The sequence below is a fragment of the Capra hircus genome, chromosome 3 (genome assembly GCF_001704415.2).
Source record: "Capra hircus breed San Clemente chromosome 3, ASM170441v1, whole genome shotgun sequence".
NCBI classification, from domain to species: domain Eukaryota; kingdom Metazoa; phylum Chordata; class Mammalia; order Artiodactyla; family Bovidae; genus Capra; species Capra hircus.
This window is the reverse complement of record NC_030810.1, coordinates 60,565,940-60,589,636: the sequence shown is the minus strand read 5'-3', so window position 1 is coordinate 60,589,636 and position 23,697 is coordinate 60,565,940. Positions and strand designations below refer to the sequence as shown.

At 38.6% G+C, this 23,697-nt stretch overlaps 1 non-coding gene across 1 annotated transcript; it reads left to right on the top strand.

The window, feature by feature from the left end:
• TRNAC-ACA lies at positions 3,107 to 3,178 on the top strand. Its single transcript has one exon. It is a non-coding gene; the product is annotated as a tRNA-Cys (tRNA).

The following is a 23,697-nucleotide window of genomic DNA, read 5'->3' as shown; positions in this document are numbered from 1 at the left end:
TATATGTGAGGCTCCAAGAACAGCTGTATAAGTGGTTGAATAATTTATCTATTACCAAGATGAGAAAACTGTTGGAGGAGCAGAATATATATAGCATTGCATTTGAGATGCTAGACAGCTTATTAAAAAGCAGAGACATTACTTTGCTGACAAAGGTCCATATAGTCAAAGCTATGACATTTTCCAGTAGTCATGTATGGATGAGAAATTTGGACCATAAATAAGGCTGAGCACTGAAGAACTGATGTTTTTGATCTGTGGTGCTGAAGACTCTTAAGATTCCCTTGGGCTGCAAGGAGATCAAATCAGTCAATCCTAAATGAAATCAACCCTGAATATTCACTGGAAGGACTAAGGCTGAAGCTCCAATACTTCAGCCACCAGATGCAAAGAGATGACTCATTGGAAAAGACCCTGATGCTGTGAAAGATTGAAGGCAGAAGGAGAAGGGGATGACAGAGGACGAGATGGTTGGATATCATCACTGACTCAGTGGACGTAGAGTTTGAGCAAATTCCGAGAGATAGTGAAGGACAGGGAAGCCTGGTATGCTGCCGTCTGTGGGGATCACAAAGAGTCAGATATGACTGAGTGACTGAACAACAACTAATTTGAGATGCTTATTTGATAGTCAAGTGAAAATGTTATATACACAATTATAGTATCAGTTGAATGCTCAGTAGTAGAGAGTTTGGGCTAGAGATATAAAGTAAATACTATTAGGTGATACTCAAAGTTGTGTGATTAGATAGGATTATTTAGAAAATAAAAGTAGATAAGGAAGAAAAGAGAACAGAAGACTGACTCTTGGAGTCCTCATGAAGTCATGAAGAGGAGGAGGGTTTAGCAAGGGAGACTGAAAGGAGAGTTAAGGGAGACAGGAGAAAATCCAAAAGTGGGATGTAAAGAGGTTCAGTAAGGAAAGGTTTTCATGAAAAACAGTGTTCACCTGTGCCAAACTCTCCTGAGAAGTCAAGTAAGATTACAGTGGTATACTGACCATTGAGCTGACTGCATGGAGTCATTAGTGACCGACATAAGACAATAGAATGATAGGGATAACAACTTGATTGATGTTTACTCAGGAGAAGATAAGAGGCTGTGAAACAGCTAGTATAGTTACATTTCCAAAGAATTTTCTTTAAAGGGCATCAGACAAATGGAGCAGTAACTAGAGATGTCTGATTAAGAAAGCAGTTCTTATTTTTAATGATAGTTATGCATACTTTTAGTTGATGAAAATAATGCAGGGGAAAGAAGCAAAACCCATAGGAAGGAAGTCATTGAGTTGGTGGGGGATAAAACCCAATATAAATATGCAGGAGTTTGTCTTTAAAAGACGTTTGGACAATAATTAATGCATGGGACATGAAGGAAAAAAGTGTAGAAGCAAAGATGCAAGGGAATCAACAAGTTTAGTTACAGGAGAAGGACATTTTCTTCTTGTTTCTTGAACTGACGAAAAAATGATCAATAGCTGAGAACAATAAAGGGGCAGAACATGTTAGTGTTTTGATGTTACAAGATAAAGTGTAAAGTAGTTGCCTTAGAGAGTAGGATAATAGAATGGTTAGGATATTGCAGTTGGATTGTTAAGCAGTGCTTAAGTTTTGAGGTGTGTAGACCCAAATTTATAGTGATATAAAGTCACTCTGTATGCTGAGATGCCTGAATAAAGGGAGATAGTTTTCCTATTTAGTCATGCATATGGTTTTGCTAAGTAATTACAGCAGAAGACAGATAGGGGATCCCAGGTTATACAAAGTTATAAGAATGGTCCACAGAATGAGATGCAAGTTGTATGAAAAAAGAAGTACAGATATGACAGGATAATATAGTGAAAATGATACTTTCGAGTTCCTTGCTGGGGAGTGTCAAAGATTGCATGACCATATAGTTGACATCTTTGAGGTGATGTACTTATTGATGTTGTAAACATGCAGTGGGAGACCTGATATAAGGAGATAAGATGATTCGAAGTAAATATAACAAGGAAGTGAATTTCCAGGAGTTGAATTTCCATTGAGTTAGAGGTTTTTAGAGAAGGATGACAAGAGAAATGGTAGAGAGATGGGCAGTAAACCAGGTAATCAAATAGTCACTGAAGGAGAAAGTGACCAGAAGACTTTCAGATCAGAAGACTGGGTACAAAAGGATGTTAGATGACTGCAACGTGGCAGTTGCAAGTGCTGCAAAGGAACAGGGCACCTCTTAGGGATATGGAGGAAATAACGACTGTGAAAAGCAATGAAGAGCACTAAGTATATATGCCATTTTCAGGTTTAGTGGTAAGTGGGCTGGAGGAGGAAAAATGGCCACCCTTGAAAACATTGCTGAGGTAGCAATGTCCTCCAGAGGTTTCAGATTTTATAGTGCCAGGTGAAGATGAAGACACCATTCAGAGAGGCATTTATGGAGAGGCATTTATTCTTACAACATAGCAGTCTATGGAAACTAAATAAAAATCCAGGTCTAGAATAAAGAATCACTATGGGATTTAACTAAGAACCGTTCAGAAAGTCCTAATAGTTAGCTTAATTTAAAATCAAATTATTATAACAAATATCACCAGATTATACTAAGAGAATTTTTGTCAAAATGAAGTACATTTTAATTTATGCTGTGGTTTTTACTGTTGCTGCCGTTGTGTGTGTGTGTTTTGTAGGTAGGATATTATATAGGATAATTTTGTAGACAAGGTTAGGTACAAAGCTGTGCTTTTCTTATGTAATAAAACAAAAGTCAACTCCTGTGTGGTATGTGAATGCTAACTGTAAGAAACATAGTATTGAACAAACTTAGTTGGATTTTGTTTTTCACTGACTATTGCTAATTTTCCATCTCCTGCTTCCTGATCATAGGTTTTCACGTTGTATTATAATTTTCTATACCATCTCTGTTTTATCTTAGCACCTTCTAGTCATCATCAGGGTTGATCTTGATGATGAACACATGACTGTGTTTTACAAATTATGGAATAAAACTGTTTATTTGCTGACTTCAGTGACAGACTTTGTATATCCCCCAAATCTATTTTTAATTGTGCTGTTGATTTCCTGCAGAATAGCTAACAGACAGGTCTACATTAAGGTATAAGCTTTGGGCTTCCCTGGTGGCTCAGAGGATAAAGCATCTGCCTACAGTGCAGGAGGCCCAGGTTCGATCCCTGGGTTGGGAAGATCCCCTGGAGAAGGAAATGGCAACCCACTCCAGTATTCTTGCCTGGAGAATCCCATGGACAGAGGAGCCTGGAGGGCTACAGTCCACGGGGTCGCAAAGGGTCTGACACAACTGAGTGACTTCATTTTCTTGTCTAAAGTTAGAAGACTTTAAGGAAGTCTTAAAGTCTTCCAATAGGAAGACTTGGACTTCTACCAGCCTGTACTGGATGGACAATTTCTGAAGCTGTTCTTATGGCATGTGACTAGCCAGGTCATCTGATGTTTATTACTCTGTTCATGCTGTTATATAGCTATATTCTCTTGCTTGCAGTTTGGACATAGCACTAAGATGGCTAAAAACCCCAAAGCAGCCATGTTTCCACATTTTATTATTTGGAGTGATGATTAAGGACATGTAAGGCAATGGCACCCCACTCCAGTACTCTTGCCTGGAAAATCCCATGGACGGAGCAGCCTGGTAGGCTATAGTCCATGGGGTCGCGAAGAGTCGGACACGACTGAGCAACTTCACTTTCACTGTTCACTTTCATGCATTGGAGAAGGAAATGACAACCCACTCCAGTGTTCTTGCCTGGAGAATCCCAGGGATGGGGGAGCCTGGTGGGCTGCTGTCTATGGGGTTGCACAGAGTTGGACACAACTGAAGCGACTTAGCACCAGCAGCAGCAGCAGTTTCAAATAGGCACTTGAGAGAAATGCCACATAGTGTCAGTAAAAAAGATATTTTCCCCATGAAGAAAGATTCCCATGCAGAGGTTGCTTGTATTTTGCCATTGTTTTTGTTTAGTCACTAAGTCGTGTCCAATCCTGTGACTCCATGGACTGCAGCACACCAGGCTTCCCTGTCCTTCACTATCTGCTGGAGTTTGCTCAAACTCATGTGCATTGAGTCAGTGATGACATCCAACTATCTCATCCTCTGTCATCCCCTTCTCCTGCCCTCCATCTTTCCCAGCATCAGGAGGATGAGAGTCAGCTCTTTGCATCAGGTGGTCAAAGTATTGGAGCTTGAGCTTCAGCATTAGTCCTTCCAGTGAATATTCAGCATCAATTTCCTATAGAATTGACTGGTGGGATTTTCTTGCTGTCCAAGGGACCCTCAAGAGTCTTCTCCAGCACCACAGTTCAGAAGAATCAATTCTTCATGGTAAAAGAGTTAAATGTCCCATGCCGTAGAGGAGATATCATCTCATTGCAGACATCTTTGATAAGTCAGTGTTGAACATCAGTGAACGGCACCCCAAGCCTACGACCAGTTAGTGATCTGCCCTGGGTACAGAACAGAGGGGAGTTTAACAGTAATAGACTCATTAAAAGTAAGATGGTTTTCATTATGACCACATGCTGGAAATTCTAGACAGTCATTAACAAAATACTTCTCTCTGGAAAAAAAAAAGTTGGCTTAGGTTCTAAACAATTGCAATGATGAACTTAAATAATATATATGTAAGCTTCAAATTAGCACATTTTTGTAGCTTGGACTTTAATAAAAACTGTTTTCTATGTGGAAGTTAAGTTGGAGAACTTCCAGTGATACCGTTGGTTCTCCAACACATATGGACTCAGCTATAAGGGTTTGTTTTGAGAAGTTAGTTAAGGATTCCAATGTTAAGGAACTATTTGTTTCTTCAACTCCTACTGAACTACATGTTCCTGTGATTTAAACAGTGAACTTAAAACAAATGGTCAATAAAATGTTTGTAAAAAGAGAGCTAGAACTTGAATTACTTCAATTCTATCATCCTGTGTGACCATTTGGATTTTAAATTTGTGTTTAAAATATAAAACATGAACTACAAAACTTTTCACTGGAGGTACAAATTGTTTGTATGTGCAGTATTCTACTATAATTGAATAATAGCTTTAAAATTCAAAGTAATATATTTTATATTATTTTAATTCTAAAGAACAAATTAAAACTACAAGGTCACACTGGTGCTAAGTTGTACTTTTTATAGATAATTCAGTTTTATTAAAATCTATTTAGTAGTTATAGGCAATTGCCTACATAATTTGCACACACACACACACACACACACACACACACATATATATAAAAGAGTGAAAGTTTAGTCACTTGGTCTTGTCCAACTGTTTGTTGGACCACCAGGCCCTCTGTCCATGTGATTCTCCAGGCAAGAATATTGGAGTGGGTTACTGTTGCCTTCTCCAGGAGATCTTTCCAAATCAGGGGTCAAACCTGGGTCTCCTGCATTTCAGGCAGATTCTTAACCATCTGAGCCACCAGGGAAGATTTATATATATATATATATATATATATATATATATATATATATATATATATATATATATATATAAAAATAGTCAATAAAAGAAAACTTCTCTGCCTGCAGTTCTTTCCTGTTCATTATTATTTGTTTCATTTCTTGATTATTCCTGACAATAATTTTCATTAGATGGATACTTTCCTTGTAGTTTGTGCTGATTTTTAATCACCAAGGAGGTCCATTGGACATTTGCTAATAAACTGTGATATGTGAGATTAGTTTCCTGATGTCTTTGTTAAAGTTTCCACAAATTATTTATTGACTGACTGAGATAAAATGAATGAGAATCATCCATTTTTACTTCATTAAACATGTATGTATCTTTCAATTATAAATGGTATCTTTCAGCCGCAAAAGATTGGAGGCATGGAGAAGGCATGGAGAGTGTGGAGTGCAGGGGTGGGTGGTGAGTGGGGATTAAGCAAAAGTTGATCCATTGTAACAATTTTATATCATACTCTCTTCCCAAAGAAGATTCATATTGGTGGCCCTGAAGCAGAGAGCTCTGTATCCCATTACTGGCCAATGAGTCATTCAGTCTCCCACAGATCCAAATAAAGTTTTACAGAATATCCTATGGCATGCCTTTCAAAATATATGAACACCATAAAATATATCATTTATTTTACCATATGAACTGACTTTGTCTCTTTTTCACCATTTGGGATAGCAATCTCACCATGTGTTTTTGGCTCTTAGGTTATCATCAGATATATTGGAGTTCTCTGAGCTTTTCCATTCTTAGTCCCCATGGTCTTTTCAGGAGTTTTATAACTTGCTTGTAAAAATTCACTCTAAACTGAAACTTGGCAAACAATATATTAATCTGGGAAGTTAATTTCTTTTATAAAGTCCAGAATCTGTTTAGACCCTCTTTTGAGTTTTCAGAGACCTTGGAAAAATAAAGTGAGCAATTAAAGTTTTTTTGTGTGTCTTAAAAAAAATGTAATTGCATTTTTCTAAAATCCCCCAACCCTATTTTTACAGGTGAATAGCTTATATTTTGGACTGAGTTCTGATACACTTTGAAACAGATTTTTTTGGCATGGTGAAATAGAGTAATTAAAATAGCAACTAGGCTGAGCTTATCCGTTACATCACTGGAATAATAAAGTGTATTTAGAAAGTTGTGTCTGTCTGAATTTACAAATGGGTAGAATGTTAATATCGTTGGATGTTCACCAATGTAGGAATAAATCACTGAGAACTATCTCTTAAAATATTTGTCCACAGTCTTATAAGAATTATGAAATGGTGCTAAAACTTGTGTTTGCAGTTGATTCACTAGGCTTTAGGAATGACTTTGCCATCAGATCGTGCCAGGAAATGTGAGTTCAACTTTCATGTCCTTTTGGTGCCAGTGAATGTTGTCACCGCCTTTTGCCTCTTACCAAAATAAAGTTCAAGTATGTCAAGACAAAGTAATGGACCACATGGAACCTGCAGTAACTACCTTCTCACCACTGAGACAGGCTCAATGACAAAAGAAGCTCAAAAAAAGACAAAGGCCAATACAAAAGAGCATTTAAAATGAAGCTTTACCAACTTTAAAATACTTTCAGATATGTTTGGCGAGGAAGTGCAGAAGAGAATTAAATTATAATCTCTGCAGTTGGACCTGAGGGTTACTAGCTACTTGGCCTTCGGGGAAGCTCTTTAATCTTTGCCATTTTCACTTCAAATCCTTAAAGTAGAAAGAATAGTAGGACCTACTTCTTTAAAGTTATACTAAGGCTTAAAATATGGAAATATATGTGATTAGCAGAATGACTAGCAAGCAGTAATTAATAGGGCTTCCCTGGTGGCTCAGAGGTTAAAGGGTCTGCCTCCAATGCGGGAGACCCGGGTTTGATCCCTGGGTCGGGAAGATCCCCTGGAGAAGGAAATGGCACTCCACTCCAGTATTCTTGCCTGGAGAATCCCATGGACTGAGGAGCCTGGTGGTCTGCAGTCCACGGGATCACAGAGAGTCGGACACGACTGAGTGACTTTACTTACTTTCTGTTGATGCTATTCAATTTGGTTAACTGTATGAGGTACATTTCATTATTATTATCAATACATTGTACAGAGGAGAAAAATTTAGATTCAGAGGGTTTTATCTTACATAAGACCACAAAGCTAGTAAGTATGTTTAGTTTGATCTCAAATCTAGGTTTTCTGATGATAAACTTAGTATATTTTTTTCCTGGTAACCATATTGCATATTTAAGGAACACCATTTCTTACTTAAAAATTTGGATAAGCAGTTGTTTCAGAGAACATAATTATTGTTTTCATATTGAAAAGTTAGTTAATTTAAAAAAATTTAAAAAAACCTATATTGAAGTATAGTTTATTCACAATGGTGTGTTACTTCGTGTACAGCAAAGTGACTGTTCAGCAAAGCACAGCAGAATGATGGACAGCAAATTGACTGAACCTCGAAGTGACTCAGCTATACATATAAATATATTTCAAATTTTTGTATATATACATATATAGATTTTCAAATTTTCCATTTTTGTCACAAGATATTGAATATTGTTCCCTATACTATACAGTAGAATCTTATTTATCCATCCCATATATAATAGATTGCATCTGCTAATCTCAAACCCTTCCATCTATCCCTCCCTTAAGCCCCCTTCTGCTTGGCGACAGGAAATCTGTTCTCTATATCTGTGAGTCTGTTTTGTTTCATACATGTGTTCATTTGTGTCATATTTTAGATTCCACATGTAAATGATATCGAATGGCATTTGTCTGTCTCTTTCTGACTTACTTCACTTAATATGACAGTCTCTAGGTCCATCCATGTTGCTGCAAGTGGAATTATTTCATTTATTTAATGGCTGAGTAAATGTGCCATTCTGTATATGTATACATACATACGTATATATAGATGTATGTGTTAATCGCTCAGTTGTGTCTGATTCTTTGCTACCTCATGGACTGTAGCCCACCAGGCACTTCTGTCCATGAGATTCTACAGGCAAGAATAATGAGGTGGGTTGCCATTTCCTACCCCAGGGGATTTTCCCAACCCAGGGATCAAACCCATGTCTCCTGCATCTCCTGCATTAGAGGCTAATTCTTTACCCACTGAGACACCTGGGAAGCCCATATGCATGTCTATCTATCTATCTATCATCTGTCTATCTATAGAGAGAGATGTGATGTATATATATTTCACATCTTAAAAGTCAGTTAATGCAACAGTAAGAATGTTTCAAGATTCAAAGAGTTTCAAGATCCCTAAAGTTTCTTTTTTAAAGTATATTAACCATATATGAACATTGTATGTAAATGGGTTTGATGTATCTGTTATAGCCTGTTATGTTAATAGCACTTGGAGTTCCTAGTAGACTTTAGGATAAAGTCGCCCAAACAGTTTAGTAGCTTACTGATTTTATGTCCATGGAATTCATAGTACTTTAGGTCTTCTTTTGAACATAGTTGTCATGAGGGCCACCATATACAGCTAGTGACATCTACACATTAATAGGGCAGTACTTGAGGAGGAAAGAGGGCAGGAAAACTTTTTTATTTTTAATGTGAAGATGGTCTGGAGTTGTTTCAAGCCAAGGAGGAATGCGGCTGGGTTCATCCAGTCAGTGACAGATGTGGTAGCTGAAGAAGTGTGTCCAGATACCTCTCCAGGACTGAGCACATGTTCCCTGGTGCCAGGACCTCTCTCTGGTGATGGGAAATTTCTTCTCCCTACAGTGACTCTTAGCTGGGAGGAATTGCTTTGCCCAAGATATTTCCCTGTTCCTGGAAGCAGCCTCTGTCCAATGACTGGTTAATGGAGGGGTCTTGAAGGCCTAATCCTTTTGCCCCAGGTCAAGATAACTTTGATGTGCCATTCAGATTCAGGGCTCCTGTAGGACTGGCTGGTGCCCATAGTGCAAAAGCCACAGAGTTCAGCTTCTCCTTTTGCCCAGCCAATCCTACTCATTTCATTTCCTTTCAAGTGCTGTTCCATAGAGTGCCCCTAATGAACCTCTGGCCTGCAAATCTCCAGCTGAGAGTCTGTTTCCTGGGAATACCAACCTAGAGCTGTAGACATACACCAGAAAACTAAATAGGCTTATCAGAAGCCTCAAGGAAAAGGAGCAGCTTTACAATTATAGATGAAGAGGAAGGCAGAGTTGGAGAAAACACAATGAGAATCGAATTTGGATGGATGCTAAAGAGCATAATTTAAAGACTCAGGAGGGGAAAACAAACAAACAAACAAACAAACAAACAAACTAGATGAGATAGATCAGAGAGGGTAAGCCTGTGTCATTGTATTATCTTGTTATATAATGTTCATACCTGGTTGAGGTACTGTGGGTAGTCTTTATAAGACAATGTGTTCCTTACATGGCAGCTTGGTGAGCACAGAATTGGAAATCAGATAGCTACAGGGATGGATCTTTGGGATGGTCTCACAATGGCTGTAGCATCGGTGCCCAGATGGGCAATGTGATCTCTCCATGACGTGTGACAATCAGGGAAAGTCTCCTCTGGAGCAGGAGCCAGCCAATGCCTGTTGTGATGTATAGAAATACTAGTCACAGATTGAGGGTCAATCCTGATGTCACATTGGGCTTGGTTAGGAAGTAGCTGGAAAAGGACAAAAGGAGCAAAGGAGGGTATCTGAGTCTTAGAATAATGAGATTAGGGACCCAAATTAGAGTTGAGGAACCATGAATAGGGTGGGCATCCAGATGTAGGAACTGGAGCATAATCAAGTCCAATGCTGGCAAATTCAGCAGGGCTGACTGGTTCCTGAATCAGAGTCATACTAGAGGGGTCTCAATTATAATTTATATGCTGATAATACTCAAATCTCTATGTCCAGCCCTAATTACTTTTTAAAATTTCTAGACTATGTTTTCAATGAACATCTTCATGTGAATGTTTGACTAAAACTTCATATCATACATTTGCAAAACTCGTTTTCTTCTCCAACCTTCATCTTCCTGTCCACACTCTTGATTAATTGCACTACTACTTCCTGGTTATACTATTTGTAAATATAAGAAGTAGATGTCATAACCTGCATGAAAATGAGTCTTGCTGAGTAGATTTTAAATTCTCATGTAGAAGGAATTAAGAGAAGGAGATGTGGGTGCTCCTAGTTTGTCTCTAATCTACTCCCAAAGTTTTCTGATCTTATTCTTGATCAAATCCATGACCCACTATCATCACCATCTTCATGTTATATAGACAGTATGTCTGTGCTTCCTAGTGTCTGGGCTTGACGCTCAAGAGTCTTAAACCCTTTGAACTGTGGTGGGTGAGGGACTTGATCCAGCCAGTTGCTCTGTGTCTTCATCTCTCACTTTTAATAAGGTCCACAAATGAGTTTTACTTTGGCATATTCAATCACAAAAACTAAGAGGAAAGTGCTGGAGGAAAAATGTGTTGTACTTTGTTGTACTTCAAGCTACTCAGAAATCATTTGGTGATCTCTTTGAGCAGTATGATGTTCAACTTAGTGAAATCAAAGATGATACAAGTAGAGGATCATCTGGCAATTATTTCCTTGGCTTTCATAGTGGATAAGAGTCACCATTCATCAGTGTTTCCCAGTTGATTAAGTTGAAGGACAGCGCTGATGGCAGAGAAACTCCTTAACCTGTCACTCTGCCAGGAAGAATGTTGAGCACAAGAAAACTCAGAGTCCCCAGTGGGCTGAACTTGAGAAGTGGCTCAAGGTTATCTTTTATTTATTTACTTATTCTCTAAACACATATCAAATATGATATCTTTAGTGACTCTTTTCTTTCTATTTTGTATCTTTTTATAATATATCTTTATCTTCTCTAGAACTCACTGTTCTCATGTTTGTTTGTTTTTTTCCCCTCTACTACCATCAAAACCTTCTCTTAGGTTTTTTTTTTTTTTTTTAAACTCAGACTAACTTTATAAACAACTAAGATGTTACCTTTCTTTGGCAAACTTGCAATACCAAATTTCAACCTAAAGAATGAAATATGCATCAATCTTTGGGTCAGAGAGAATTTAGCACATCTGAGCCTTCCCAGTGTCCCTGAAATCATATTGCCTGATTGATGTATGTAGTAGGTTGGCCTTAGGTCCTCATGTCCAAGGAAACAGGCAAACCAGAAATAGATGACAGTAGAATCAAATGTATTAGACCAGACCAGCAAAGAAATATCACTGAGTAGGTAGCTGTGTAGAGTTGAGTAGCAGGGATTCAGTATTTGACAGAGTAGACTGTGAGGCTTAGGTGAGAAACTAGTTGTGAAGGTCAGTTCTGACCTTGGGCAGGCTTAAGAATTAATTCATTGTTTTCACAATTAAATAACAATAGTACGTGATTCTTGGAGTTATGAGGACTTGATGACATATTCTACCAAAGTACTTAAGGAACAGGGCTAGCACATCATAGTTGCTCCAAAAATGTGATGATGATGAGAAAGAAGAGAAGGAGGAAATGGAGAAGAAGGAGGGCTTTGTACTTGACTGGTCTTTGAGAGAGTTGTGTTGCTGCTGCTAAAGTGAGCTTGGTTCTAATGTGCACCTCCTTGCTTGGGATGTGTAGCACTGCTGAGTCTTGCTGCTTATCTCCAGCTCAGACTGGTGTATTCTGGTTTGGCAGCAGTGCCCATGGACTGCCTCCACCTTCCCATTCTTGTCTTGACTCTGCCTTGCAGCAAGAAAACTATGTACTCTCAGTTCAGTTCAGTTCAGTTCAATCTCTTAGTTGCGTCTGACTCTATGCAACCCCATGGACTGCAGCACGCCAGGCTTCCCTGTCCATCACAAATTCCCAGAACCTGCTCAGACTCTTGCCATCCAACGGTCTCATCCTCTGTCATTCCCTTCTTCTCCTGCCTTTAATGTTTCCCAGCATCAGGGTCTTTTCCAATGAGTTAGTTCTTCACATCAGGGCCAAAGTATTGGAATTTCAGCTTCAGCATTAGTCCTTCCAATGAATATTCAGGTCTGATTTCCTTTAGGATGGACTGGTTGGATGTCCTTGCAGTCCAAGTGACTCTCAAGAGTCTCCTCCAACACCACAGTTCAAAAGCATCAATTCTTTGGCGCTCAGCTTTCTTTATAGTCCAACTTTCACATCCATACATGATTACTGGAAAAAACATAGCTTTGACTAGATGGACCTTTATCAGAAAAGTAATGCCTCTGTTTTTTAATATGCTGTCTAGGTTTGTCATGTCTTTTCTTCCAAGGAGCAAGCGTCTTTTAATTTCATGGCTGCAGTCATCATCTGCAATGATTTTTCAGCCCAAGAAAATAATATACTTTAGACATTCTTTCTATTTCCTGTCTCTTTATTTTCTCCAACTTCTATAGAGACTTAGATAGCAAGACCTGAATGAAGACTGGGTTCTCTAACTTTTGAGCCTATTCTTTTGTTTAACAAGCACTTACTGAAAATCAATATATACTGAACATTAAGGGCTTAGAATTCAATGGTTAGCATTAACATGTAAACTCTGTGCTAGAGGAGCTTAAAATCCAAGGGGTCACATGAAAATGTACTAAATATCCTCAGTACTAAATATCCTTGTTAACAGTAACAAGTACTGTTACTATTAATACTACTAATAAAACACAGAGAATGAAAAGAACTGGAGCAACTTGAACTCTAAAATTTTGTTAGTGAGAATGCAGAATGGTACAGCCACTTAGACAAAGGGTATAGCAATTCTTCTTTTTCAAAGTTAAACATATACATGACCCATCAAGCCCAACCCTAGATATTTACCCAAGTGGGATGGAAAGTTAAATCCACACAGAAACCTATATAAGGGCTTTATCCATGATTTTCAAAAAATGGAAGGTACCCAAATGTTTTTCAGTTATTGAATGAATAAACAATCTGTGTACATCCATAGGTTGGAATTCTGTGATCAATGAAAGGAACACATTACTAATACTTGGATCTTTAATTCATTGCATTTCATAAAAAAAGAGAATGTCCAGGACTACAATCAGACAGGCTGTAGAGAGGCCCACATGATGAAGAACTGAGAATCTGGCCAAGAATCAGCAAGGAATTGATACCTCCCAACAACCACACGAAAGCTTAGAAGTGGGTCATTCTCCAGTCTGGATGTCACATGGCAGTGGCCCTGACTAGCAGCTTGTTTGCACTCAGAAGATGCTCTGAACGAGAACCTTCCTCCCGGATTCCTTACTTACAGAAACTGTAAAGCACAACTTCATGAAGTGCTATCAAAATATTATTCCAAGGAATACTTTAAAATTGTTGCACTGAAGTGCCGTATCATCATACCAGCTGCCTCAGAAGCACCTGCCAGCTCTCATGGGGCATTTGACTTGTGTCATAGGCAAAACAAATAAAAAATAAAATAAACGACCGGAGGCACAGCTCACGATTTCATTCATGGATGCTGGGACATTGCCTTGCATTCTTATTTTTGCAGTCACTGCTGTATGTCTGTCTTCCCTGGACACCTGTCATTAGCAAAAACACACCCCTCTCCTGCTCTGATCCAACCACCTTGCTCTGTCCTCCTTCCCAATCCCTAATACTCTGACTTTTTGGACTGTTTTTTTCAACTCTTCTCTATCCTCAGATTTTTCCTTGAACTATCTTTGTTTTTTTCACTTTGCTATAGCTGAAGTTATAACTGAACTGGATTGTTCTCGATCAAGGTCCCTACATTTCTGTAGCCTCCGGGGGGCAAGGCTAGTTTTGTCTTTCATGCTCATATACTTCCTGGACAGGAAGTGATGATAGTGTTATCTGACTCAAAATGTTTCTCTCTTCTCCAGATCCTGCGATTACTCTTGGAGACTTGAGCATCCCTACAGATAATCTACCTAATACCATCTGTTCTTTAATCGGCCCACACATGGTTTCACCCTAGCTGGCTAGCTGGCGTGGGCCACATCTGAAAGCAATTCACTTTTGAAATGTTGATTTCAAACACCCCAACCTCTGATAAACTTTTCATTTTCCCCGTCACATTTTCAGCTTTGCCTAATGCCACTATTCTTTGGCAGGATTGAGATGTCTAATCTGTAGTTTCCCATCATTTTGTTTTTTCTATTTGTCAGTCTCCTCTTTGCTGCACACTGTTTCCAGATTCTATTACAATGACTGCCCACTGAAAATGCTCTCCATAGCCATCTTATCCTCTTCCTCTTGTTCTCCTGACAAAACTCCAACACTGGACGAACTTACCCATCAGCTGCCTTGATGCCAATACATAAGGTGAGCTTTCCTAGAAAAATTTCACAGCTAAATAGAACATTTTACATTTCTTCCAACATTCAACAGTTGTTTATTCAGCACCCTTTATCTATGCCAGGTAATATTTTAGATATAGGAGAACTGAAAAAGCACCATATGTGAAGTCCCAGCCATCACAGATCTTGCGTGTTAGAGTGTCACTGTGCTCTGTCCTTCGCATACACTTTCCGCATTGACTCCCTAAAGGTGGACTTACGGCTCTGTCATAACGGTTCTTGTCAATGACTCCCATGTTGCTAAATCCAGAGTACAATGGGTACAACCAAAGGGCCTCAACTTTATCAACATGAAGACAGCATTTTCCCATCTCCCCCAACTTATTTTTTGCTTCATTTGTCTTCTGTTGCCACATTCTTCTGCCCCTTTTTCCACCCCACAGGGTACTCACAGCCTTCTTTGTGATTTCCACCTCATCTTGAACTATCTTCTTTATTTATGCACTCTCTCCATATATGACATCAATTCCTCTGCATTTAAATGCCATCTTTATACTGGTAATTTTTAAATATATTTATGTTTTTAACCTGGGCTTTTCTCCTTATCTCCAGACTTTTATATCCTACTCAACACTTTAGTTGGGTGGTTCACAGACATCTCAAACCTGACATGTCCCGAACCCCTTTAACTATAAAATCCGTACTTTCTCTCTTTCCCAGTTATTTCTATCTTAGAAAATGATACTATAGTTCACTTTGGCAAGCCAGAAAATCATATATATAATTTTGTAATTATGACTCTGTCTGGTTCCCAGGCCCTCATTCTCCTGTTTCTCTATATAGTCCAGCCATCCTAGCTTATTCCCACTTCCTCATACGCATGAGTCTTTTCTGGCTCAGGGACTTCGCATACACTGTTTTCTCTATGTAGAGTGTTCTTTCTTCTACTTTTGGAGAAGGAAATGGTACCCCACTTCAGTATTCTTGCCTGGAAAATTCCATGGACAGAGGAGGCTGGTAGGCTACAGTCCATGGGGTCGCAAAGAGTCGGACACGACTGAGCGACTTCACTTTCACTTTCTTCTATTTATAAAATGGCTATTAAATTGATATTTAGATGATAGATTTCAGATTTTAAATGTTCCACAAGGCTTCCATAATTCCTTTTTATCTCAGATAGGAGGACTATATGTATATGCATTTATTGATCCTGATGCCATATGTGGCAGTTTTGATGCTAACTGCTGTCTCCTTCTAACACTTGGTTATGGTTACTTGTGGGTTGAATACACCCATTTGGATTCAAGTCAAATAGGACAAACAGCCAGTTACATCTCCTGTATTAAGTGGAGACATGTTAGTTTTTTAGCAGTGTTTACAGAGTCTCCTCACTTAGCACACTCATAAACTGGAGATCCAAAAATGATGGCATTTATTTTCTAATACATGGAATTAATATTAAACGCAGCCAATGAATAAAAAGGGTGGCATCTCTAGAGCAGTTACAATCTTTATAATGCCTTTCCTGAGGATTCTGTGTCCCTTATTGTATTCTTTCTGCAGGGAACACCATTGGTTTTTGACAATGCCACTCTATAATAATGCTCAGTGCAACAATAAATTTCTTCAAGTGTGTGACTAAAAGCTGCCTGAAAGCCTTTGTAGTCATTCAGCCCATCATTCTTCATAAACTTCCGCATTGCAATTCCATTTGTTTCTTGGTTATTTTGTACAGTTTCCCTTTATGGATGTCTGTCGACTTCTTCACATCTGGATCCAATTAGAGACCACTCTTTATGTGAATCTAATTATCTGTCTCTACATGTGCTCAGCAGAGACACAATTATTAATAAGAGTTTGAGTGTGGCTTTCCATTTTCAAATTGCTTTGTCCTTTTATTAGGCAATCCTCAATAACTTGAATTCCAGACCTAATCCTGACTCTGGCTTTTAGAGACATATTGAGAAAACTGGGGCACCAGAGGATAAATTTGTTCTTACAAGTGAACCAAATCAGGGACAGTTAAACAAGGCTGGCTCTTATGTGGTACAATTTAAGGGATACAAGGGAAGAACTTTATTTAAAAATGTTCATTGCCTTTATGGTTAATTGAGTTCTTGTTTCTCTGCTACTATCTTACCCTCACTATCAAAAGAAGTAGTGGAAAGAAGTTAAATGTTGCTGTGAAATTTTGCTAGGCTTTGACTGCCTGTTTCTGTCCCCTACCTCATGTTTTTAAAGAATGAAACTCTAATTTCCTTTTGGAGATTTACTCCTTCTCCCACAAACAAACAAACTGCTTAGTTTGTGTGCATCAGTGGGGCTGGAGGGTGCTCCATGCTCCTCTCCAGGCGTGGCACATGTGATGCAGATCTGTCTGTTAAAACATCCTTTCACCATAGAGATTGGTAGATACATTCTGAGTTATCCTAGTAAGAAAAACTCTCCAGTCTTGGAAATAGCTACCAGGAAACAAAATTGAACTTGAAAGGACAGACGCTAAGATACTAGAACCACTTCTTTTAGCACAAGATGAGTGATATTAGAGAATGGAGCCAACTGAGAAGAAGAAAGTTGCAGGAAGAAAGAAACCAGGTCCCAATGCTTCTTTGAACTCCTTGAGCCAAACCTAAAGTTCCACTACCCTTTTTATTTTTAAATTATGTGAATCTGAAAATTCCCTTGATGCAAAAGAAAATTTAGTTTGGATTACTATTGATTGCATCTGGAAGACTCTTAGTTGGCATTGATTATTTACATTCTAATTTTCATTGGTTCTTTTCTGAAAGCAAGATTTGATGTTGGGGAAATGAAGGAAAAGGCATGATGGCAAAGAACGTGTGAGCAAACATGGAATAAATCCAGTAAATAGAAAGGGAAAGAGAATGAAAATTCCAGAAATTCAGGTTTAAAATTCAAAATCTAACACTTTTAATTCAAGTTGTTTCAGTCATATCTGACCTTTGCAACCCCATGGACTGCAGCCCCCCAGGCTCCTCTGTCCATGGGATTCTCCAGGCAAGAATATTGGAGTGGGTGGTCATGCCCTTCTCCAATTGTTGGAATCCATTAAATTTAACCTTTCTATTTGTAACTTCTGACAAGTGCAACTATTTGGCAATGTAGCAGAAGGCATAAAAGAATAAACACAGAGAGTGTTTTATATATATATATATATATATACATATGTATACACAATATATGTATTTTATAAAATATATATATTTATCTTTATATATATATATTTGTTGTTGCTTAGTCACTAAGTTATATCCTACCTATTTGTAACCTTATAGATTGTAGCCCATGATGTTTCTCTGTCCATGGGATTTCCTAGGCAAGAATACTGGAGTGGGTTGCCGTTTCCTTCTCTAGGGGATCTTCCTGACCCAGGGATCGAACACACATCTCCTGCACTGGCAGGTGGGTTCTCTACCAGTGAGCTACCAGGGAAGTCTGTTAAGCTAAATTGTGTCTTCCCAAATTTAGAGGTGGAAGCTCTAAACCTCTATATCTCACAATGAGACTGTATTTGGAGGCATAGTGTTTAAAGAAGCAGTTAAGTTAAAATGAGGCCATTAGGGTGACCCTAATTCAATCTGACTAGTGTCCTTAGAGTCCGAAATGCAGTACTTGGATGCAGTCTCAAAAACGACAGAATGATCTCTGTTCGTCTCCAAGGCAAACCATTCAATATCGCCGTAATCCAAGTCTATGCCCCAACCAGTTATGCTGAAGAAACTGAAATTGAACAGTTTTATGAAGACCTACAAGACCTTTTAGAACTAACACCCAAAAAAGATGTCATTTTCATTATAGGGGACTGGATTGCAAAAGTAGGAAGTCAAGAAACACCTGGAGTAACAGGCAAATTCGACCTTGGAATGTGGAATGAAGCAGGGCAAAGACTAATAGAGTTTTGCCAAGAAAATGCACTGGTCATAGCAAACATCCTCTTTCAACAACACAAGAGAAGACTCTACACATGGACATCACCAGATGGTCAACACCAAAATCAGATTGATTCTATTCTTTGCAGCCAAAGATGGAGAAGCTCTATATAGTCAACAAAAACAAGACCAGGAGCTGACTGTGGCTCAGATCAAGAACTCCTTATTACCAAATTCAGACTCAAATTGAAGAAAATAGGGAAAACTGCTAGACCATTCAGGTATGACCTAAATCAAATCCCTTATGATTATACAGTGGAAGTGAGAAATAGATTTAAGGGTCTAGATCTGATAGATAGAGTGCCTGATGAACTATGGAATGAGGTTCTTGACATTGTACAGGAGACAGGGATCAAGACCATCCCCATGGAAAAGAAATGCAAAAAAGCAAAATGGCTGTCTGGGGAGGCCTTACAAATAGCTGTGAAAGGAAGAGAGGTGAAAAGCAAAGAAGAAAAGGAAAGATATAAGCATCTGAATGCAGAGTTCCAAAGAATAGCAAGAAGAGATAAGAAAGCCTTCTTCAGCGATCAATGCAAAGAAATAGAGGAAAACAACAAAATGGGAAAGAGATCTCTTTAAGAAAATTAGAGATACCAAGGGAACATTTCATGCAAAGATGGGCTCGATAAAGGACAGAAATGGTCTGGACCTAACAGAAGCAAAAGATATTAAGAAGAGGTGGCAAGACTACACGGAAGAACTGTACAAAAAAGATCTTCACGACCCAGATAATCATGATGATGTGATCACTAATCTAGAGCCAGACATCTTGGAATGTGAAGTTAAGTGGGTCTTAGAAAGCATCATTACGAGCAAAGCTAGTGGAGGTTATGGAATTCCAGTTGAGCTGTTTCAAATCCTGAAAGTTGATGCTGTGAAAGTGCTGCACTCAATATGCCAGCCAATTTGGAAAATTCAGCAGTGGCCACAGGACTGGAAAACGTCAGTTTTCATTCCAATCCCAAAGAAAGGCAATGCCAAAGAATGCTCAAACTACTGCACAATTGCACTCATCTGACATGCTAGTAAAGTACTGCTCAAAATTCTCCAAGTCAGACTTCAGCAATATGTGAACCATGAACTCTAGATGTTCAAGCTGGTTTTAGAAAAGGCAGAGGAACCAGAGATCAAATTGCCAACATCCACTGGGTCACGGAAAAAGCAAGAGAGTTCCAGAAAATCATCTATTTCTGCTTTATTGACTATGCCAAAGCCTTTGACTATGTGGATCACCACAAACTGTGGAAAATTCTGAAAGAGATGGGAATACCAGACCACCTGACCTGCCTGTTAAGAAATCTGTATACAGGTCAGGAAGCAATAGTTAGAACTGGACATGGAACAACAGACTGGTTCCGAATAGGAAAAGGAGTATGTCAAGGCTGTATATTGTCACCCTACTTATTTAACTTCTATGCAGAGTACATCATGAGAAACGCTGGACTGGAAGAAACACAAGCTGGAATCAAGATTGCCAGGAGAAATATCAATAAACTCAGGTATGCAGATGACACCACCCTTATGGCAGAAAGTGAAGAGGGGCTAAAAAGCCTCTTGTTGAAAGTGAAAGAGGAGAGTGAAAAAGTTGGCTTAAAGCTCAACATTCAGAAAATGAAGATCATGGCATCTGGTCCAATCACTTCATGGGGAAAAGATGGGGAAACACTAGAAACAGTGTCAGACTTTATTTTTGGGGGCTCCAAAATCACTGCAGATGGTGACTGCAGCCATGAAATTAAAAGACGCTTACTCCTTGGAAGAAAAGTTATGACCAAACTAGATAGTATATTCAAAAGCGGAGACATTACTTTGCCAACTAAGGTCCATCTAGTCAAGGCTATGGTTTTTCCAATAGTCATGTATGGATGTGAGAGTTGGATTATGAAGAAGGTTGAGCGCTGAAGAATTGATGCTTTTGAACTGTGGTATTGGAGAAGACTCTTGAGAGTCCCTTGGACTGGAAGGAGATCCAAGCAGTCCATTCTGAAGGAGATCAGCCCTGGGATTTCTTTGGAAGGAATGATGCTAAAGCTGAAGCTCCAGTACTTTGGCCACCTCATGCGAAGAGTTGACTCATTGGAAAAGACTCTGATGCTGGGAGGGATTGGGGGCAGGAGGAGAAGGGATCGACCAAGGATGAGATGGCTGGATAGCATCACGGACTCGATGGACGTGAGTCTGAGTGAAGTCCGGGAGATGGTGATGAACCGGGAGGTCTGGAGTGCTGCAATTCATGGGGTCGCAAAGAGTCGGACACGACTGAGCGACTGAACTGAACTGAAGTGAACAGTGTCCTTATAAGGACAGGGAATTGTGACACAAAAAGAGGCTTCAGAGATGTGTTATGAAAAGAGAAAAGATTATTTGAGGACACAGATATGGTGTGGCCATCAGGAAGCCAAGGAGAGAGACCTCAGGAGAATCTAACGCTTGGACTTCCAGCTTCCAAAAGTTTGATAAAATAAATTTCTGCTGTTTAAGTCACCTTGTCGGTGGTATTTTGTTATGGCAGCCCAAGCCAACTAATATAAGACATAGTTTACATTGATTTTTCATTTTAGAACTGGATTTTAACTTGAAAAGTAAATACATTTATTTTGGAATCGCTACTTGCTCAAATGTGCAATTATTATGTGAAAGAATATAGAGTAGTTTTGGGAAAGTGGGTATTCCCAAATACTAGAAAAGATTCTGGAATGAATGATGTCTACAGTCACTTTTACTTAAGCCATCTGCACAGAAAACAAAAGAGACTGAATTCAGAAAAGGTGAATAAATGGCATCAACATGGATATTCTGGATATAATCAAGAAGTGGGGAGCAGTGCTTAAACTGGAAAGGTTGGAATCTTTTTGCTAGAGAGATGACATTTGTGTTGGGTCTCAAAATCGGAAGAGATTTGAGAAAGGTGCTAAGAGAAGATATTCCAGGCAAGGGAAATTTTGTCACTAAAATTGAAAAGTACAAAAGATGTTTGGGGAGTAACAGTAGATCAGATAGGCTAGAATAGAAGATTCCTATGGAGAGTTGTTGAAAAATAAGCTGAGGAAACTAGTGTAGGGACAGAGTATGGAGAATTTGACTGTTAGATGTGTTAATTTGGATTTCTTCTTAAAGGCAAAAGATGGGAAGGCATTGATGGCATTTCAGCAGAAAAGTAATGTGATAAAAGCCTATGTGGGGAGGACTTCTCTTTTGACATCCCAGAGGAGTGGTAGCATTGGGGATTGGCAGCACTGGCCCTGGTCTACCAAGGAGGAGATAGGGACCTGTGAAAATTCCTCTTAACTCTCACCTGGAAATATGTGCCCAAGTGTAACTTTCAGTCTGATTTGCTTCAGGCAATGTGAACAGCATATTAACCCTTTCTAAACATATTCTGAATTCTCTTTTAAATGCTAAGTAAGTCCTTGTCCCGCTAACTTGTACAAGAGACTTGGCAAATCCTAATAATAATATACTTTCTTGAAATAAGATCTTTATATTCTTCTGTTACTAATTCCCCCTGGTGCCCTTGCTTAAAATGCATGAAATCTCCTCATTATTGCTTAAATGCCCTTGCCGATATAAAACTATTTATTTCATTGTGGGAATTTTCCTTCAAACACCTGTTCCTTTTTAAAAAAAAAATTCTGCAAATTTTCTCTAGCTCAAGGTTATCTTTCTCTCAGTCTCTCTCTCTCTTTTGGTAACAAGTATTTAGCCCACTGAATCAGTTTTCTCATAGAGTCCACTGAGGAATGTACTGATCTGCTTTCTCTTTCCAGATGTGGTTTAATTGTTTAACATAAAGACATATGCTGAGATTTAGGAAGAACTCCCTCCAGAACCCAGTATTATCATTATGTGCCAATTTAAAACCATCGATGATCAACCAGAGATCTTTTCTGCCCTTCAATTAAAACATACTAGATGGGCAGGATATGGTAAACCAGATGCAATAATTAAGTGAATAGTTTAACTGTTCGTATTGCACAATGCTGTTTGCTACAGCATGACCATTAAACAAAAAGTAAAGCCAAGAAGGTTGTATGGCCTCATAAAAATTCCATTTGGCTTGGAAATACAGTACCATTTTACATTAATGTTAAACACGCCAAGAGATAATTACACAGTCATGAGTCAACTGTGTCAAATGATTAAACACAGGAAATGGATTGATGGGAAAAAAACTCCCCATCTTTGACTTCGACTCTCTCCAAACAATTACGGGAAAAAAGACATTCACAACCTGCATAAAAGGATTCTCTTTGGAAGCCTGATCCCTTGGGAACTGCAGGTGGCAGCAGGGAAAGATATTAGTATTAGTACATTCCACATATACAGGAAACCATTTCCCCTGGCAGCTCCAACAATTTTCAACAAGATCAGTTATCTAGGAAGAGTAATTATTTGGCAAATCCATTAATGATATCAAAGGGCTTCAAAGCTTTTATTAAGTCATTTGGTAAGATAATTTATTACTTTCTATTTAGGTGATTATGGTAAGGTATTCCATGAAAATCTAATGGAAGACTTTCTGATTATAAAAAATATAACAGTATAAATTCTCTTGCTAACGATTTCTGCTGAAGATAATCATATTGCCAAATATTCCATTTTTGAGCATTTATCTTGAAAATATTCATTAGTTCATTTTGATAATTTCTTTCCTTTTCTCTTTTTCTCTCCATTTCTTTATTCCTTTGCAGAATAAAGACAAATTTTTGCTCTCCAGTTTGTTAATGACAAACTACTCTGTTTTGGAGTGGATGTGTGAAAGTTTAAACACACTTGTGATATTTCTCTTATGAAGGGCAGAGGTATCTAACTTCTCTTTGATAGCAGGTAGTTAGCCTATTAAAATATTTTTTTTCTTTGGGGTTTTAAATGTCCCTGAAATGAGAGTAGCTCAGAATTCCCTTGTCTCCAATTAAGTTGTTGGAGGGAAAAGGTAACCAGGTTCTCCTAAAAGTCTGATGTTCAGGGCAAGAAGTAGTTGTTAACTTAATGAACCAATCAAAGGAATTTATAAAAAGGTGGCGGGTATGGGAAACCAGAAAAGGAACTGAAAAGGGAATTAATCAGTTACGTGAAAATCAAGAAAGAGAATTA